Genomic DNA, 18,645 nt, shown 5'->3' with positions numbered 1-18,645 from the left:
CGTAGGGATCAACTAGAGGAAGGAGAATTACCGGACTGCATATTAGTTAAGTTTGACGATGAAAGCATAGGAAGCAGACTAAAAGATAGCGATGGTTGTGTCGCCATACCTCCAGTGGTTGCAACTTTTCAAGGAACGAAAGGTTATGGTGACATTGAGCACAGGATGTTGCCAATAATTCTATGCTGGGCCGTCACGGTACACAAATTGCAAGGTACGACCCTTGATAAAGCTGTAATAGACCTCGGAAAGAAAGTGTTTGCTAAAGGACAGGCATATGTGGCACTGAGTAGAGTAAAAACACTTGAGGGTATTGCTTTATCTGATCTAGAGCCAAATAAGTTACTACACAAACCTCACGATGAACGAGCTTTAGCAGAAATGCAGAGACTGAGAGCTCTAAATCAAGAGACTAACAAATCTAAAGCTCATTCATCGTGAGTTGTTTTTTTTTTTTTTTTTTTGTAATACACAACTCAGTAATAAAAAATCTGTGAGCGAACAATAAATCACTCCTAATATCTCACCTTTAGATAAGGAATTTTTCCAAATTTACATGGGACCAAATTCTAGGTATACTCTTTCCAATCAAAAAACAACTATCGAAATCAGACTATTCTGTAAAAGTTATGCGTCGTCTTACACGAAAAAAAGTAAAAAACCTTTGAGTGAACAATAACTCACCCCTGTTTTCCATCCTTTAGGATAGGAAATTTTTTTCCAAATTTATATGGGAACAATTTCTGGGAAAATTCTTTCCAATGAAAAAAGAACTATCAAAATCGGACGAACCTGTGAAAAGTAATGCCTGGTCATACATGAAAAAAAAAGAACTTATATATACGGGTCGACTTGAGAACCTCCTCCGTTTTTTCGTCGGTTAAAAAACTAATCCTAATTACAAACACCAGAGATTGAGAGGTCTACACTGCCGTGGGCAGGTCAAAGGCAGTAACTGCATTTTTTTTTTCATTTCTTTCTTTTTTTTTTTTTTTTTTGCATTTTGTCATCTATTGTACGTTAGCTTTGTTGTACAAACTAACTTATTTGGTTTCCGTTGAAAAAAATATATAACTCCAACATTTTCTTATTGTTAATACTACTGAATCCAACACACATTTCTTCAAATATCTCGAAAACTCATTTCTGCAGATACTGCCGCTTACCTGCCCACGGCAGTACACACGAGAGACATACAGGTCTGAAGCTCATTCATTGTGAGCTTTTTTTTTTTTTTTTTTTGTAATACCCAACTCAGATTAAAAAAATCTTGGAGTGAACAACTAATCACCCCCTCTCCCCCCCCCTTAGGGTAGGAATTTTTCCCTCAAACGTATATTGGACCTAGGCTATACCCTTTCTAATAAAAAAAGAATATCCAAAATCGGACTATTCTGTAAAAAGTTATGTGTGGTCATACATTAAAAAAAAATATATGTATACGTGTCGACTTGAGAACCTCCTCCGTTTTTTCGCGGTTAAAAATAGTATGTCACCATCACTAAACTTCGCCCTATTTTTTCATACAAATCCTGAACATAAAAAATGTTTGACGACTGGCACTGAAAACTAACCCTAATCACAAGTACCAGAGATTGAGAGGTCTACACTGCCGTGTGCAGGTAAAGGGCTATAACTGCAATTTTATCTTTTTTTTTTTTTTTTTGCATTTTGTCATCATTGTTTGTACGTTAGCTTTGTTGTACAAACTAACTTATTTGGTTTCCGCTAAAAAAAATATAATTCCAACATTTCCCAGTTGATAGTACTGAATCCAGCGCACAATTCTTCAAATATCTCGAAAACTCATTTCTGCAGATACTGTCGTTTACCTGCTCAAGACAGTACACACGAGAGACATACAAGTCTGCATCTCATTCATCGTGTTTTTTTTTTTTTTTTTTTTTTTTTGTTATACCCAATTCAGCATCAAAAAATCTTAGAGTGAACTACTAATCGCCCCCCTTTCCCCACCCTTAGGGTAGGATTTTTTCCCTCAAATTTATATAGGAACAACTTCAGGCTATACCCTTTCCAATAAAAAAAGAATATTCTAAATCGGACTATTCTGTAAAAAGTTATGTGTGGTCATATATAAAAAAATTTGTGAGTGAACAACAAATCTCCCCCTTTTCCCACCCTTAGGGTTGGAATTTTTTCTTCAAATTTATATGAGACCAACTTCAGGGTATAATCTTTCCAATAAAAAAAGAATTATCAAAATCGGACTATTTTGTAAAAAGTTATGTGTGGTCATACATTAAAAATCTGTGAGTGAACAACAAATCAACCCCCTTTTCCCACCCTTAGGGTAGGATTTTTTTTTTCAAAATTTTTATGGGACCACCTTCGGGGTATACCCTTTCCAATAAAAAAAGAATTATCAAAATCACACTGTTCTGTAAAAAGTTATGCGTGGTCATACATTAAAAAAAATATACGTGTCGAATTGAGAACCTCCTCCGTTTTTTCGTCGGTTAAAAAATTCGATTTTTAACTATATTTATACATATTTTAGAAAGGGATGGGAGATTCGTGAGCTCCTCCAAAAAACCTCCTTTTAAAGCTATCATCACGATATAAACAAGGGAGAGAGGGAGTCCCATCAAAACTCGTTTGTAATTGATATCCCAAAAAAATTCATTGAAGTTGCGTTTAAGCAAGTTAAGTGATAAGGGCTGGATAAGCTAGTTTCCGTTGACATTTTTTCCGAATAAAAGACTTAAAATACAATTTTTTGCTTCTTATCAGGGCATTTGTGAAAGAGCATGGGAAAAGGGGATTCTCCTCCTAGTTTCGAAATTAAAGTCATAAAAACGAAAATTTAGACTCTCTTTGGTCTTGCGAACAATTGGTATACTCTGAGAACCGCAGCATTTAGAGATCGTCCAAGTGTCTGTAGTTAAAATCAAAAAATGATGTAAAAGATGGAGAAAATTTTTGGAAATAAAAGTTTTGTTTTGAGGATAGGGATGTAATTACGGCGTATACTTCTTTTTCAGTCAAATACATGTGTTAAATTTTGTTATCTTCTCATAATATTTTTTTCCTTTTTTTTTTCCTTAAAAAATTCCTACAATCACAAGGCTTTGAGAGGGGCCATGGCCCCCCTCTAGATCCGCCCTGAACCCGCAACAGTATTTGAATGTTTGCTCGAAAAAATAAAAAACTTGATCGAAACGGTAAGAAGTGCATACAAGAAGGAGGCGGGATCATGGGGGTCATGCCCCCTCCTCCCATCAAAATCTTCTACAATACTAATAATTTGTTTCACGTGTAATCTGTTTCAAGGTTCATTGCATTTGAGAAGTGAAAATGACTGCTTGAAAAAAAAAGCCGAACCGAAATCATAATAAGAAACAGTAAATAGTTCTCGATTTTTTTTGGGGGGGAGGGGGTATTAACTGTCACTTTTCTATTTATAGCATATGTATTTAAAATATGTAGACAGTAAAAATAGCTTTTGTTGAGACAGTTAGTCTGCGGCGCTGGGTTCAGGAGCCAGTATAATGAAAAGTAACAAAGAAGCGTCTGACGCCCGTTTGCTTTTTATAAGCAACAATTTAATCAACGATAGTTTTTGTAAAACCATATCCAAAGTTTCAGGCATTGCTTCAATCGATAAAACATTTGAGTTCCTAAATGTTTTTTTTTTTTTTTTAATGTAAAATCTCTACAGATTAGGGGTTTTTTTTTTGTAATTTTTAGATAGTTCAATTTTTAGTCATGCTGAGTTTATTTTTTAACGTGCTGTAAATAGTTTATTATTTTAAATTAGTGTTTAGGATTTATATTCGTGCAAGAAATGTAAAATTTGAGTGTCGTGTTAGAGCAAAACCTCATTATACATAGGTTCTCGCAGGGGTGCCCACCTAGGCAGTGGCGGATACAAAGGGAGGGTCATAGAGGCAGGGTTGGCAAGGTATCGGACACTATGGTAAAAACCACGGTAGAAACCCTGGTTTTTACCGTCCTGTCCAAAACCCTTGTGTGCAAAACTGTACGAAACTATATTTTTAGAAAAATTGTATTCTTTGAGAAAACATCAAAAAGAGAATAAAATGTATCAAAGTAATGTTTCATATTGAACATTTATTCAATGAGAACATTCAACTTATTTATGCAGCTAATTTTAATCTAGTTGCATAAAAGTTTAATTCTTGATTAAAAGTTAAATATGTATGCATGAGTTTATTTATTTATTTATTTATTTTTGATAATATTAACCAAATTTCCATATGTTTATGTATGTATGTGAATGAAAGCAGAGTTGGCAAGGTTTTTACTATCCTGTTCAAAACCCTTGTGTCCTAAAGTGTCCAAAATTATTTTTTGACAAACTACATTCTGTAAGAAAATATCAAACAAAAAAAAAAGTGTCAAAAAAATTTTTTTTTCTTTTACTATTTATTTATTCAACGTGAACATTCAAGTATGAACATATATGTAACTAATTTATGCAGCTGAGTTACATGGGAATTAAATGCTTCATTAAAAATTTCAATTTGTATGCAGTTTTTTTTCTTCTTCATAAATCAGATTTTTGGACAATAATGCAGGTCGAAAAAAAAATTCAATATATAGTGCAATAATTGACTTAAATGCAACAAATTAAAATTTTTTGTAGTTACAGATTGTATTATATTAAAAATATAAACTAAAAAAGAATAACACAAGTTTTATAATATAAGTGTATAATCACCAATTTCTTGTTCTTTAATCTATGATTTAAAAAAATAATTCTTGTTAAAACATCATGTGAAGCTTATTTGCAAAAACTATTCAAAAAATTAAAAAATTAAGCTTTTTTTTTTTTTTTTTGCTCCTAAATATTGCACATTCCTTTGAGTTACAAATGGAACTGAAATTAGTTGCCTTGGTAGTGTTGTGAATTTCCTTTCATAACTCTACCAAGTATTACATAAGGAAGTTTTTGTGTAATATTTATTGGCAACTTTATAACTAAAATATTTTTTAAAAGAACATTTAGGTGAAAAATATATTAAAAACTCATTAATTAAACCTCACATTAATATCTATATTTATGCATTACGAATATTGCAGTAGATACAAATTGATTAGATTACACCCCTTCAGCTTTAGCATAGTTTCAGACAGTTTAAGACAGTTTCGGACACTTTTTGACAGTTTTGGACGGTAAAAACCACCTGTCCTGTCCTAAACCAGTTTTGGACAGTCCAAAACCCAACCCTGCATAGGGGTCATGACCCCTCCTAAAACGTCGACAATATTATCCGTTCGCATTGTATTCAAACACTTTATGGATAAAATGTAAATGATTTCAGTTTTTGAATTATTTTTAAAAGTAAATACTTGAAATACTACTCCTTTTAATTGTTCACAGAATTTATTCGTGAGGTTTTTGTCCTATTAGGTGCCATATTTCTGACCGATGTGGTATTTTTTAAACACCTAAGCAGTTTCAGAAATTTTTCATACCAAAAACCATAAGTTTATTCATGGAGAAGGGGGGAGGGTCACTCTTTAGCATGAACCCCCTAAAATGTTAGTCTGTATCCGCTCCTGGGTAGACGATAAGTAACCCCAATATTTGGTGTTTAAGCGCATTTCTGTTTTCGTTGAGTATCCCACCAGGCAGAGAAGAAACTCCGATGAAACAAAAGTCGCCATCACTATCAAATACTTCGACATAACTTTTAACAGCTCTGAATTTTTACAGTTATAATATTCACCCGTAGTAATATACAGGATTCTCCATTAGTTTAAGAATTGGAGCATTAGAATTGACTGTAAGTTCTGGCAACAGACTACCAGTGTCGAGTTCTTCCAATAGCTTTGATCTCTTCCTCATCCTCTAGTTATCTTTTACCATCTTGTAGTGATCTTCTCAAAAATCATCCTTTACACAGAAAAATCGATCTTTTTAAATGTGCGCAAATAAATTAAATTTCTGAAGCAATTCCATAAGTAAATTTAATTACCTAGCGAGAAAATTGGAGCAAATTTTACTATAATTTTCAATTATAATACAAAAACATCAACATCGAAAAAACATCGAAACCAAAACCTCGATATTCCGAAAACATCGAAAGTAAAACATCGATGTTTTAACAAAAACATCGATGTTTCCAAAATGTCGACATCGATGTCGCACCCCTATTGCCTATCAAAGACGACGCATGCGCAGAGATATAATTCCAACATGAGTCAATGAGCTAAGAAGAAGCAACCATTTGTTTCCTCATGGTCTGCCGCCAAAACAAAAACATACCAACCAAATTAAAAGGAAAATAATTTTTGCGTTTGCTGCCACATGATTTTCTTATTGCTCTTTATTTCACATTTTCTGTTTTACTTAATGTTTTCCCCTTAAAATATAAGGTCTCGTTCTGTAAAATATTGTTATCAGCCAGAATAAGGGACTTTAGCCGTCCCAAACAGAAGTTCCCCGGGACGCGGGACAATTTTTCAAAATACAGGACTGTCCTTTGAAATCCATGACGTCTGGCAACCCAGAACAAAACTCATTAAAACAACGATCCACCATTCAAATCCCCCCACTATCTTTCTGACCACTCGGACGGGGTGGATAAATCTTTATTGGGGTTCGCTTCGTGTTTCCTTCTCTTGATCACATGGTCTTAGAAGAAAAAATTTTCTGAGAATTTTGATCAAGGTCGAATCTATCCTCTGCAAAAAGTATGTTATTTTCTATCCAAACACAGCTGTTTGAGTAGCAATCTTCGGGCAAAAAATTTTTTGTAATTCAAATTAACCATCATTTTCAATTTCTCCAAAACTTCAATGCCCATTTTAACTCTTTTATGGTAAGTACTGTCCTCTTTTTTTTTTTTTTTTTTTTTTCGCAGAAAAAGGCATTACGATGTACAGCTATTGGAAGTTCTCTCAAAAAATATTTGAAGACACCCTCATTAGAAAAATACCTCTCAGATTTCTGTTCCCTTTAGGGGGCCCCTCGATTCTTTTAACGTCACGGACGCTACAGTTTAAATTGGTATCAGATATTTTTTCTTTTCTTATGTTTTATCTTAGCCTAAACATGCACCTTAAAACAGTTTTTAAATGTATTTGTTTACAGAGCTGTTTGAGTTTTTACTCGAATGAATAATTTTAAAATGACTTTTCTTTTCCTATCTTTTTTCACTGGTAAAATAAGCCTTTGTCGAAAAAGCGAATATTATAAGAAAGTTTTCGGTACTTCATTTTTATTTTTTATAGTTTTCATCAACTTGCTACGAGCTAAGTTAATAGAATTTTTACTATTTATTGACAGTTCACAACAAAAAATATTTTATCCATATATTTTTCTAATACATTACTTTACTCCTAAGATAGATGACAGTTGAAGAGGGGATTCTAGTTACTCTCTCCCTCTACACCATAGAAGAAATACCTTAATTTCGTTCTTTGATTGTGTTTTGGCTTGCAAGAATAGTGACCGAAAATGCACTAAAAATTAATAATTTAAGTTCTTAAAATTCAAAAATTTCTTGTTTCTTGTAGCAACAAATTTAAAAATTTCATTGTTGTAAACATCAGTAAAATTTGCATTTAAATGAATGCGTACATTACTGAAGATAGACGTTACTGGTATAAATACTGAAAACTCGAAGTTTAGTTAAAGTTCCTAATTAATGTCATATTTAAAATGGTTCACAAATATTTTGGAGTTTTTTTTTCTCTGTAGTAGAAACCGCACTACAAAGAAGGGATTAAATGAAGCATCCGGCCTGGTTGAATCATGAGGTGTGACTCGGATGCTTCGGCCTGTCAGAATTTATGTTGAGAACATTAATTTTTCCAATTATAATTTTATAAATTATTGTCCTTTAAGTGATACACATCTGTACCATACAACAAAATGTAGTGGAAAATTATATTTAATTAAAAAGTTTGTGTGCTGAAACCTTGGAACCAGAAACTGTGCAATATAAATAATAATATATTCTATTTAACTGGAAAGTTCCCAAGAAATATATAAGTTACATGAAATTATATAAAATTAATAATTATATGAACAACTTTAGTTGCTTCAAAATGAAGCAGTCAAAATATTGCATTCTTGAAACATTTCTAGCTTTGAAACTTCCAAAAATAAAAAAAAAATCGTACCAGTTTTTAAAAACTACCGGAACAGATGTCGCAGCAATGAGAACCCTTAAGGAATTTCTTTTAGAATTATATTTTATTCTTTTGTTATAAGTATAAAATTTCAGTTTTATTTATTTAAATATATTGATTTAGCGATAAAACATTTACTCAATTCCTAGTCATTGATCAAGATTATTAATAATTATCTAGGAGTATAAAACATAACTAGGAGTATAAAGAGAATTATAAAACGTAAATAAAGCTGAATTTTTAACTTTTAGTTTTTATAAACCAAAATATGAGGAGAATGCCCCTTCCTTGCGCATCTAATTTTGATCTAAAATTTAAATATTTTTTCTCTTTTTTGCTGTGCTGTACAAATGGTGTATTGAAAAAGCCTTCAGCAAAACTCACGCATCCTTTTAGAGCTGTTGAAAAAGAGTAGTATGGAAAAAGCTTGTTGTAATATGATAATACGCATAGTATTCTACACATGTTTTGCTGTTTAGTTGTTTACACTGAATACTTCTATGTAATAAAATGAAAACGATGTTTTCAGGATTATTTTATAACCTGCTTTAATTTATTTTAAAATTTCAGAAAACTAATCTTACAACATAATCAGAAAAATAATTAAAATCATTTTTTATCTTTAAAACATAAAGAAAGGTATCGAAAATTCTTTACTAGCAGAAGAATTTTTTAACCAACATTTGCAAAAAAACTTTTTAAAAGCTAATACAGTTATACTGAAAATTCTAAAATGAACTTTTAAAAAATCCTTATTTTTGCGTACTATGCGGGAACCTAAGAGAGCAAAACCTTTTATTTGACGATAATTCCCGGCTTTATTGCACGCAATTTTCAACTTGAAAATTTTTAACGGTTTTTCTGTTATTCAAAAAAATTTTTGGAAAAAAAGGATTTTTTTAAGAAAATCATAAATTTTAAGCCTCTTGCGGGACACCTAAACATTTTTTGATTCGGGTAAAAAATTTTTTGTAAGAAGTGGGTTGGCAATGGTAACTTTTTATCAACTTGACAAATTGAATTTCGATTAAAAGTTTTTTTCGATATACGTTCTCTAATGTACACATCCTAAGTATACTTTAAAAATATATACATTTTCTTTATTTTCAGGAGAACTTGAAGTCTTGCTGATGTCAATAGTTTCATTTCGAGGTGCAGAAACAAAACGTTTAACAAGCCATTATGAATTTGTATGAAGAGGTAAAAATGGACGAAAATCTTTATAAAAATGTCACCGAATCAGCCTGTCTAATTGTTAGTGGAGTTGAAAAAGGAATGAGTCATGCTGAAAAGGGGATCTTATTATTCGGCAACCCTGGAGTTGGCAAGAGTACCCTTGCATGCGCCATTACTGGAAGGAAGCTACAGTCTGTGATGGATGAAGATACCTGCGAATTACGCATCGACACGGCAGAGCCTCTCAAAGACATTATCATTGGTCATAGTTCATCTTCAGAAAGAACGATACTCAACAACTGTTTTGCCAGGGATGTTATCATTTGGGATTGTCCTGGATACAATGACACTGACCCTGTCCAAGACATTGCCAACCTGTTTTATTATAAATTCATCTTTTCCACCACACATCAGTTGAAATTTGTTCTTGTAATACCCGAGTCCAACCTTCGATCAAAGAGGGGCAGTGATTTTCTCGAAACACTATCAAACTTCATAAACATGTTTGAAAATGTTCAAGATGTATATGATAGTATTTTCTTAGTGGTTACGAAGGTTAAATCACGCAAAACTATCCAACATATTCACGAAGCTATTGAGAGCATTCTAAATTCTAATCCAAGGGTTACTGCAATGCACAGAGAATTGATAAATAAAATACGTTCTTCCGTGTATTTATTTCATGAACCAAGCGAAGAAACAGATACAATCGAGCTACCGGAACTGTTTGAAAGCATTGATTCGTCAGGAAAATATTCTGTAGCAAATGCTGAAATGGTAAGTGGCATTGTATCTAAAGCTAGTGTTGAGTTATATTCCAGTCTCTCTAAAGTTGCAACGACAATTTTTCATCTCATTGTAGAAACTATAACTGCTGCAATTTTTAACGCAACTAACTGCATAACAGTCAACGCGGATAATCCTTTTTGCAAAAATCACTCTCGAATCAAATATGTGATTGATTCGGTTGATAATGTGACTTATTCGGTTGATTTCGATATCCTACAAGAAGAGAAAAAAGTACACTTCCTTCACTTGGAATTGTTGTCTAAACTGTTAGACGCAATCTCTAATGCTGAAGTCTTAGATCTATCAGAAGCATACTGCATTTTTCAAGGCTTACTTCATGTTTTTTACGAATTTGTCCAATTTAATTCAGGTCTTCGTCGCCAAATTCAAGACTACAGTTTTTGTTTAGAGATTTTTATCATGTTCACAGATTATGATCAGAGCTTAGTTTGTTCTCGTTTGAAGGAATGTCGTGAATATACCAAAAAAGAGATTGAATCTGCTGTAGTTAATTTGTGCATTGACGAAAATAATACTGACGAGGGTTATTATCACCGTGCTATTATATTTTTGAAAAATTACCAAGAGTATGAAGACTGCAAGAAGCAATTGGCAGTTGCTTACAGGTGCTTAGGTGTTACCACGCAAAAAAAGAATGAACATGAAGAATTGCTGCTCAAACTATCAAACTGCATTCGAGATGGAAATGAGCGGATTCAGCATCATGCTACAAAGGGGATCTTGTTGCTCGGCAACACTGGAGTTGGCAAGAGTACCCTTGCTTGCGCCATTTCTGGAAGGAAGCTGCAGTCTGTAATGGACGAAGACACCTGCGATTTACGCATCGACTTAGTGGAGCCTCTTAACGACATCATCATTGGCCATCATTCATCTTCAGAAACGAAGATACCTAACAAGTGTTTTGCCAGGGATGTTATCATTTGGGATTGTCCTGGATACGACGACACCGATCCTGCCCAAGAAATTGCCAACAGATTTTACATTAAAAGACTTTTTGAGATCACACATCAGTTGAAATTCGTTTTGGTAGTACCCGAGCCTGACCTTCAATCAAAGAGAGGCAATGATTTCCTCGAAATGCTGTCAAACTTCATAAAAATGTTTGAAGACGTTCGCGATGTATTGGACAGCGTTTCCTTAGTTGTCACGAAGGTGAATCCACGCAAAACTATCAGACATATTTGTAATGCGATTGAGAGTATTAAGACCACTAATCAAAGTGTGACCTATATACACAAAGAATTGATAGACAGATTGCTTTCTTCTTTGTACTTATTTCACGAACCAAGAGAAGCAGTAGATGTGATTGAATTACCAGGATTGCTTGCAAGTATTGAATCGTCAGGAAGATATTCTGCCGTAAATGAGAAAATGATAACAGTCAGTATATCTAAAGCTGGTAAGAAATTATCATCGAGTCTACTCAAAGCGGCCGAGAATAATTTTTATCTAATTGTAGAAACCATAGCAGCCGCTGTATTAGACGCAAGTAATTGCATAACAGTCAATAGGAATAACCCTTTTCGTGAAAATCATTCTCGAATCAAAGGATGGGTACCGGAGTCAGTTGATTTCATCCCCCAACGAGACGAAAAGAAGGAATACTTCCTTCTACTGGAATTGCTGTCTCAACTATTAGACGCAATCCCCGAAGATGAAATCTCTGACATATCAGAAGCAATAAAGATTTTTCAAAGCGTACTTCAAGTTTTTTGTGAATTTACCCAATTTAACACCGATCTTCATCGTCAAGTTCAAGACTACGGTTACTGTTTGCAGCAACAACACGAGTATATGAAGTTCTTTTCTACCATATGTGAAGATCAGATATGTGATTACAGCATGGTTTATTCTCGTTTGAAAGAATGCCATGAACACACCAAAAAAAAACTTGAATGTGCTGTAGTTAGTTTGTGCATTGATCAAAACAATACTGATAAGGGCTATTATCATCGAGCTATTATGTTTCTAAAAAATTACCAGGAGTCTGAGGAATGTATGAAGCGTTTGGCAGTTGCCTATAAATGTTTAGGTGTTATCGCTCAAGAAAAGGACGTACCTACTGCAATAATTTATTTCGTTAAAAGTGTTAAAACTTGCAGGGAACAACCAGAAATTTACGATAAGTTAGGTGAACTTTTCACCTCTGTTGCTCAATATTCCCAAGCCATTGAATGCTACAAAGTGATAAACAACGCGTTCAAAATAAATATGTGTTACAAGATGTGGTTGAAAGAAAAGAACAGTCCTGAAGTAATGATGGAGCAAGGTGCATATTTTCAGTCTATAGGATTACTGGGAAAGGCTAAAAAATATTATGCATATGCCAGTGGTCTCAGTAAAGATAAAGACGTGAAATCAGTAGCTTTGGAGAAATGGGGTAAAATTATGATTAATTCAGCAAATACCGGAAAAGATTTAATAGAACGAGCCAGCAAACAGGATTTCTACAATTTTTCTATCGTGGATGAGGCATTTATTAAAAGTCTACTTGACAAAGTGGACTTGATAAGGTAATTAATGTAAATTATCGTCTTAATATTGAAAAAGCTACTTTAACATTGTTGGGAAATACTGGGCTACTATAAATTATTTGTTCGTTACTCACCTATGAGTCAATCCATACAGGTTCGACGGATGGGTGCGCTCGACCATTTTTAATTTTTTTGAAACTGATATCTCTAAATGCTGCATATGAAAGATGTTTAAAACCACTTTTATTTTTTCTCTAAACTGGACCATTGATTTTTTAGAGGTTATCAAAAGTGATTTTCGTAGTCAAAAATGGGACTTTTAGACCTTTGCATTTTGGCCAAAATCTATTTGAATTATATTTATCGTAGTTAATTTTACGCTTTGATGTTAAAGTGCATGAGATGATAGACTTACGTGCTGAGTTACGTGGCTGCAACTTAATAATTTAAATAATGGCAGCAGATTCAAGTTAAAGGTCAAATGTAAAAATTTTACTCATTTCAAAGGGGGATAACTCGCGTAGGGGACGAAAACACAAAATGAAATACGGCAAAAACTAATCACTGGAATCATGCTAATAAGATATGTAACTGTCGCTGTGTGTTTTACCCTTTATAGATTACAGCTTTTCAAAAATTGGAAAAAATGACATTTTTAGACCCCTGTAAACCAAAAGGGGTTTGAATTAAAAATAAAATTTCTTGACCAATTGAATATTCCATTCAAGTACTATACATGTTATATATATTGTTTTGTGTATTTGGTGTGTAAAACAGATACAGGTCTTTGAAATTGAGCAATTTTGCTAATTAATTCACACACTAAAACAGAATTAAAAAGTGTGGAAACTTCAGTGCACCTTCTTAAATTACGTAAATTGTGCTGAAAATAATATATTATACTAAAAAAAATATTGTAAGTATAAATTAATTATTTTAAATTGATAACTTAGAAATATTTGGACATGAATGAGTAGTTCATACTTGATTGACAGCTCAAGTAGTTAATTTATAGACTATATTCATAATCTACACACACAAATTTTCAATACATACAAACATACTCTTTGTACATTAACTTATGTAACTTGCCTAAACACATGCAAAAACATTATCTACATAGTTGAAGGGGGGAAAAAAGTGCGTTTTTCATATCTTGTTTCAGTGTAGTTTTAAAAAAATGAACTCACACAATAGTACTATAGTTCTGCTGCTGACACAGTATGTGACGTACTAAAATATTTTACTCAAATACACAGCAAAAATATAAAGAACTCTATTAAGGTTATGTAATCACGAAACACGTGTCAACTTGAGAGCTGAATGGAATTTCTATGCAATATCACATGGAAATGGACAATGTAAGGGAATCACTTGAACCGTAAAAAGAATTGATGCTACTTAAGACTACCTTGCAAAAAACTACTAGAAGTAACATTTTAATTCCTACAGAAATGCATATCTTATGCATTTTTGCTTCTGTTCGTTTTTTTACAAGAAGGCACTTCACCTCGCCTCCTCGAACGCAGAGTTCCATTTAACGCGGGGGTGATCGGTAAGCAATCCACGTGCTTCTAAATGAGAGAACCAGACATCCTTAACCCGGGCGTGCATTTTAATGTGCAAAAAAATCTTAGTGTCCTTTATATTACTTGCTTCACCTGTCTGTTGTTATTTTAATTATTCTTACATTTTAAAAACTGTTGCTTTTACAAAAAAATGCCATGATCCGAGTATACCTTCTGCCGAAAACAGCGAAATAGAATCATCGGATACCACATGACTAAGGAGGAGTCAAGTGCCTTCTTGTGGAAAACGGACAATACCAAACGTTGCATGTATCCTTTGAGCACTCAGTATATTAAACTAGCTGCTGCAAGAAATGCTGCAAGAAAGGTTTGACTCTGCAAATAAAATTCCCAATACAACATACATCTAATCACTACTTTATGCCACCCTATTTAAATATTATCACAGTAAAATCATTGTTCACTAAGCAAAAGGTATGAAGAATAGTGTGTTACTTAAAAGACTGTCAAAGAAAATGCCCATTATTGTCAAAAAGGTTATTACACAGCTTGTGTTGATCACTAAATTTAGAACCCCTGTCACTGTCTTGTTCCTAGTACAGTTCCAAAGAATCAAACTATGAATGTGTCTTGGTAAAGCATTCTGAAACGCCACATACTTGAGTCACCATTACAACTATAGAACTACTAGTTGAGTTCATTTTTTCAAAACTACACTCAAACAAGAAATAAAAAGCGCACCTTTAAAAATTTAAATTTTGTATATATAATGTTTTTGCATATGTTTAAGGCAATTTAAATACGTTAATATACAGAAAGTATGTTTGTGTGTATTGAAAATTTGCGTATGTAGATTATGAGTATAGTCTATAAATTAACTACTTAAATTGTCAGTCAAGTATGAACTACTTATTCATGTCCAAATATTTCTAAGTTATCAAATTTAAAAAATTAATTTTATACTTACAATATGTTTTTTCAGTATAATATATTATTTTGAGCACAATGTACGTAATTTAAGAAGGGGCAATGAAGTTTCCACACTTTTTATTTCTGTTTTAGTGTGAATTAATCAGCAAAATTGCTCAATTTCAAAGACCTGTACCTTTTTTACAAACCAAATACACAAAACAATATATATATATATAAGATGTATAGTACTTGAATGGAATATTCAATTGGCTAAGAAACTTTATTTTTAATTTCATCCCCTTTTGGATTACAGGGGTCTAAAAAATGTCATTTTTCCGATTTTTGAAAAGCTGTAATCTATAAAGGGTAAAAAAAAACACACAGCAACAGTTACATATTTTTATTAACATGGTTCCAGTGATTAGTTTTTGCTGTATTTCATTTTGTGTTTCAGTCCCCTATGCGAGTTATCCCACTTTGAAATGAGTAAAATTTTTACATTTGACCTTGAACTTTAACCTGTTGCCATTATTTTAATTATTAAGTTGCAGTCACGTAACTCAGCATGTAAGACTATCATCTTATTCACTTTAACATCAAAGCATAAAATTAATTGCGATAAATGTAATTCAAATAGATTTTGACCAAAATGCAAAGGTCTAAAGTCCCATTTTTGACTACGAAACTTTTGATGGCCTCTAAAATATCAAAGGTCCAGTTTAGAGAAAAAATAAAAGTGGTTTTAAATATCTTTCATATGCAGCTTTTAGGGATATGAGTTTCAAAAAAATTAAAAATGGTCGAGCACACCCATCCGTCGAACCTGCATGGATTGACTCTTAGGAGGTACACATCCAAGGTACACATTTTCGAAATGTGTACTATGCCTACAATACTTGGGGAGATTTCCATTGTTTCCCAATCTTAAACCATTGCTGAGATTTCTGTAGACCATCTTTGTAGAGTTGCCATTGCGGCATTGGTCTGCAGAAATCAGGAATTGCATGTTGCTAAAATGGTACTTCTCTCTTTACTTCAAGTGTTTTTGTTTCTTTTACAAATGCCGTTCAGTTCCTGTTTCTAAAATTTCATATTCTAAACGAAATCAAGAATATTTTGATTTGTTTTATGGCGACTGGAGCACCAAGAAAGGTGGTTGGGGGTTAGGATAAGGAGTGGCTACGAAAGCTGTTTTTTTTTTCTTTTTTGATTTCAATTTTGTGTGTGTGTGTGTGTGTGTGTAAAATTGGGCTGTATTAAATGCTGTTATCATTACCGATTATATGACATTCGCGAAATGAAATATGACCTCAGAAAACAGAACAAATGGCCACTGTAGACTTTTCCCTTCAAATTCAAAGTTTCATTTTTATGAAATAAGATCAGAAAAGTTCATTGTTTCGCTTTGACGTTTGTTGTTTGCATTTTTTAGTTTTTACTTTCGTGAAACCAATCCACCCTATAAAAACCATTTTTCAATCGATCATTAATTTTTAAATCTGGAAAGTGAGGGGTCCCTTTACTTTTGAAAGGGAGGGTGCAGTTGCCTCCCCTTCCCCCCTTTGCGTGTCGCCCACGATTTGTTTGAGTTTCATAATGCATCGCTCGTTTGGAAGAAGAGTGCCATAATACGAAATTAGAAATTTTCTTTTTTTGCGCTTAAAGGGCTTCAAATGCCGTTATCTTCTTTGGAAAATAATGACAGATTTTTTGTTGTAATATTAACCACTGTAGAGGACAGCGGACTTACTTTTCTTAATACAAATTTCCGGAAGAGTTCAACTTCAAACGCCTCTCCTGTAAAATTTCATTTCTTCGTGTTGTGGCTTCTTCCAAATGAGCGACTTATTCTATATTTACTGTCCTTTAAATTCTCATGTTTGTTGTAGTTTACTTAATACCATTTTTAGACCAAATATTGTTGCATTACACTTTTAAGTTTGGGAATATATATGCACTTGGAATTTCCCTCTCCCCATTCTAAGGCAGTCTTATATTGCATGTTTCATTTATTTTTTGCTGTTGCAATTTCAGATTTCAGACAACCGTAAATTTGAGAGTGTACTCTCTATATTTACTCGGTGTTGCCAACTGCTCCGCATTTTGCGAAGTTGCTCCGAAAAAATGTCGAAACTCAGCGGCTCCGCAAAGAAGTTATTTTGCTCCGCATTTTCTGGCCGATCGTTTTCAAGCTTATATTTTGTTATTATCATGTCAAACATGTAAATGTGGGCAATTAAATTTGCTTATACTCAGAGATTGAAATAGCGATTGAAGTTGTTTTATGAATTTAAAAATAATTTTTCTTATAATAGTGCTTAAAATGATTAATAAAGCTCTAAAACAATTTTAAATAAGTGGTTTTAGTTATTTTTATTGATTTTTTTATACAAAATACCGAACTGCTGCGCAAATTTTCAAATTGCTCCTCAAAATCACCACAGATGCTCCTCAAATTCTTCCTTCAAGGTTAGCAACCCTGCTTACTATGCGCTTCATGTGCAATGCAGGCAAGGGCGCCCATAATGAAAATTGTAAGGGGAGGGAGGGGGTCTCAAATATTTTCACCATGGTTTAGCAGGATATTTTCCCAATGGAAACTGATTTCAGTGCAGACTAAAGATATTTAAATATAACGTTTTTAATAACTTATTCATTAACGGCTGGAGAAGAAAAAAGTACTAAAAGCAAAGAAGTTTTAATTTCTATGGGGGGGGGGGCTTGAGCCCCCAATTGCCTCCCCCCATATGGGCGCCCTTGAATGCAGGGAGTGGGGCCTGTTTACCGAGAAGTCTCAGGAAACTTGATCTTCCCCTCGAAAAAGGGTGACATTTTTTATGGACAGTCCCTAACTGCATTTCTTATATTTTAATACTAACTTCTGTGTTGACTCTTTTAGGAGTGAGAGCGTAGTTTCTATTGGACCATTAGGGGAAATAAAACCCGTTGATACAAAAAATCTAACGAAAGAAATATCAAAATTGTGGAAGACCATGTCAAGCGCAGAAAAACATAGATATGCTAATTATATGGACTTGCAAAAAAATGTGAAAGTAAGTTTTTTTATTGCTTTCTCCTATTCAATGGAAAATCCTGCATTCTCTCATGTTTGTTATATTGGTTCTGTCGGGGTAATTTGGGTGTAAAAATGACCGACTTCAAACTATCTAGTCTTGTAATAAATTTCTATATGCATGCATATTTTTTTCTTTTTCTTGTTTCAGTTTAGCATTATGACTTTCCAGAATAGTTTTCTACAAATTACATGTTAATAAGGCCCATTTGCATATAGATGGCAAACATAAGTTTCACTATATCCAAATTACCCCGTGAATGGGAAAATTTGGGTAAAGTAATGGTTAAAGAGCAAAGCAGGGTTTTAACAACAATCTTACTCAATGTTTTCAAACTTAGGTTGAATGTAGGTACAATCGAAGTAATGGAATAGTATAAATACTAATTTTTGTATGTATTAAGATAGATTTTTAAATTGAAAATGCTGAAATGATAGGACACTATGACAAGCCGTTAATGGACGGGAAGTAGTTTTTGTTACAGAACATTTAAGCAAATTTAAACAACCTTCCAATCCATTTTTAGCATATATTACCTTGGGTAGT

The sequence above is a fragment of the Uloborus diversus genome, chromosome 7, assembly GCF_026930045.1.
Source record: "Uloborus diversus isolate 005 chromosome 7, Udiv.v.3.1, whole genome shotgun sequence".
NCBI lineage: Eukaryota > Metazoa > Arthropoda > Arachnida > Araneae > Uloboridae > Uloborus > Uloborus diversus.
The sequence above is the reverse complement of the archived record's forward strand: the minus strand, read 5'-3'. Positions refer to the sequence as shown.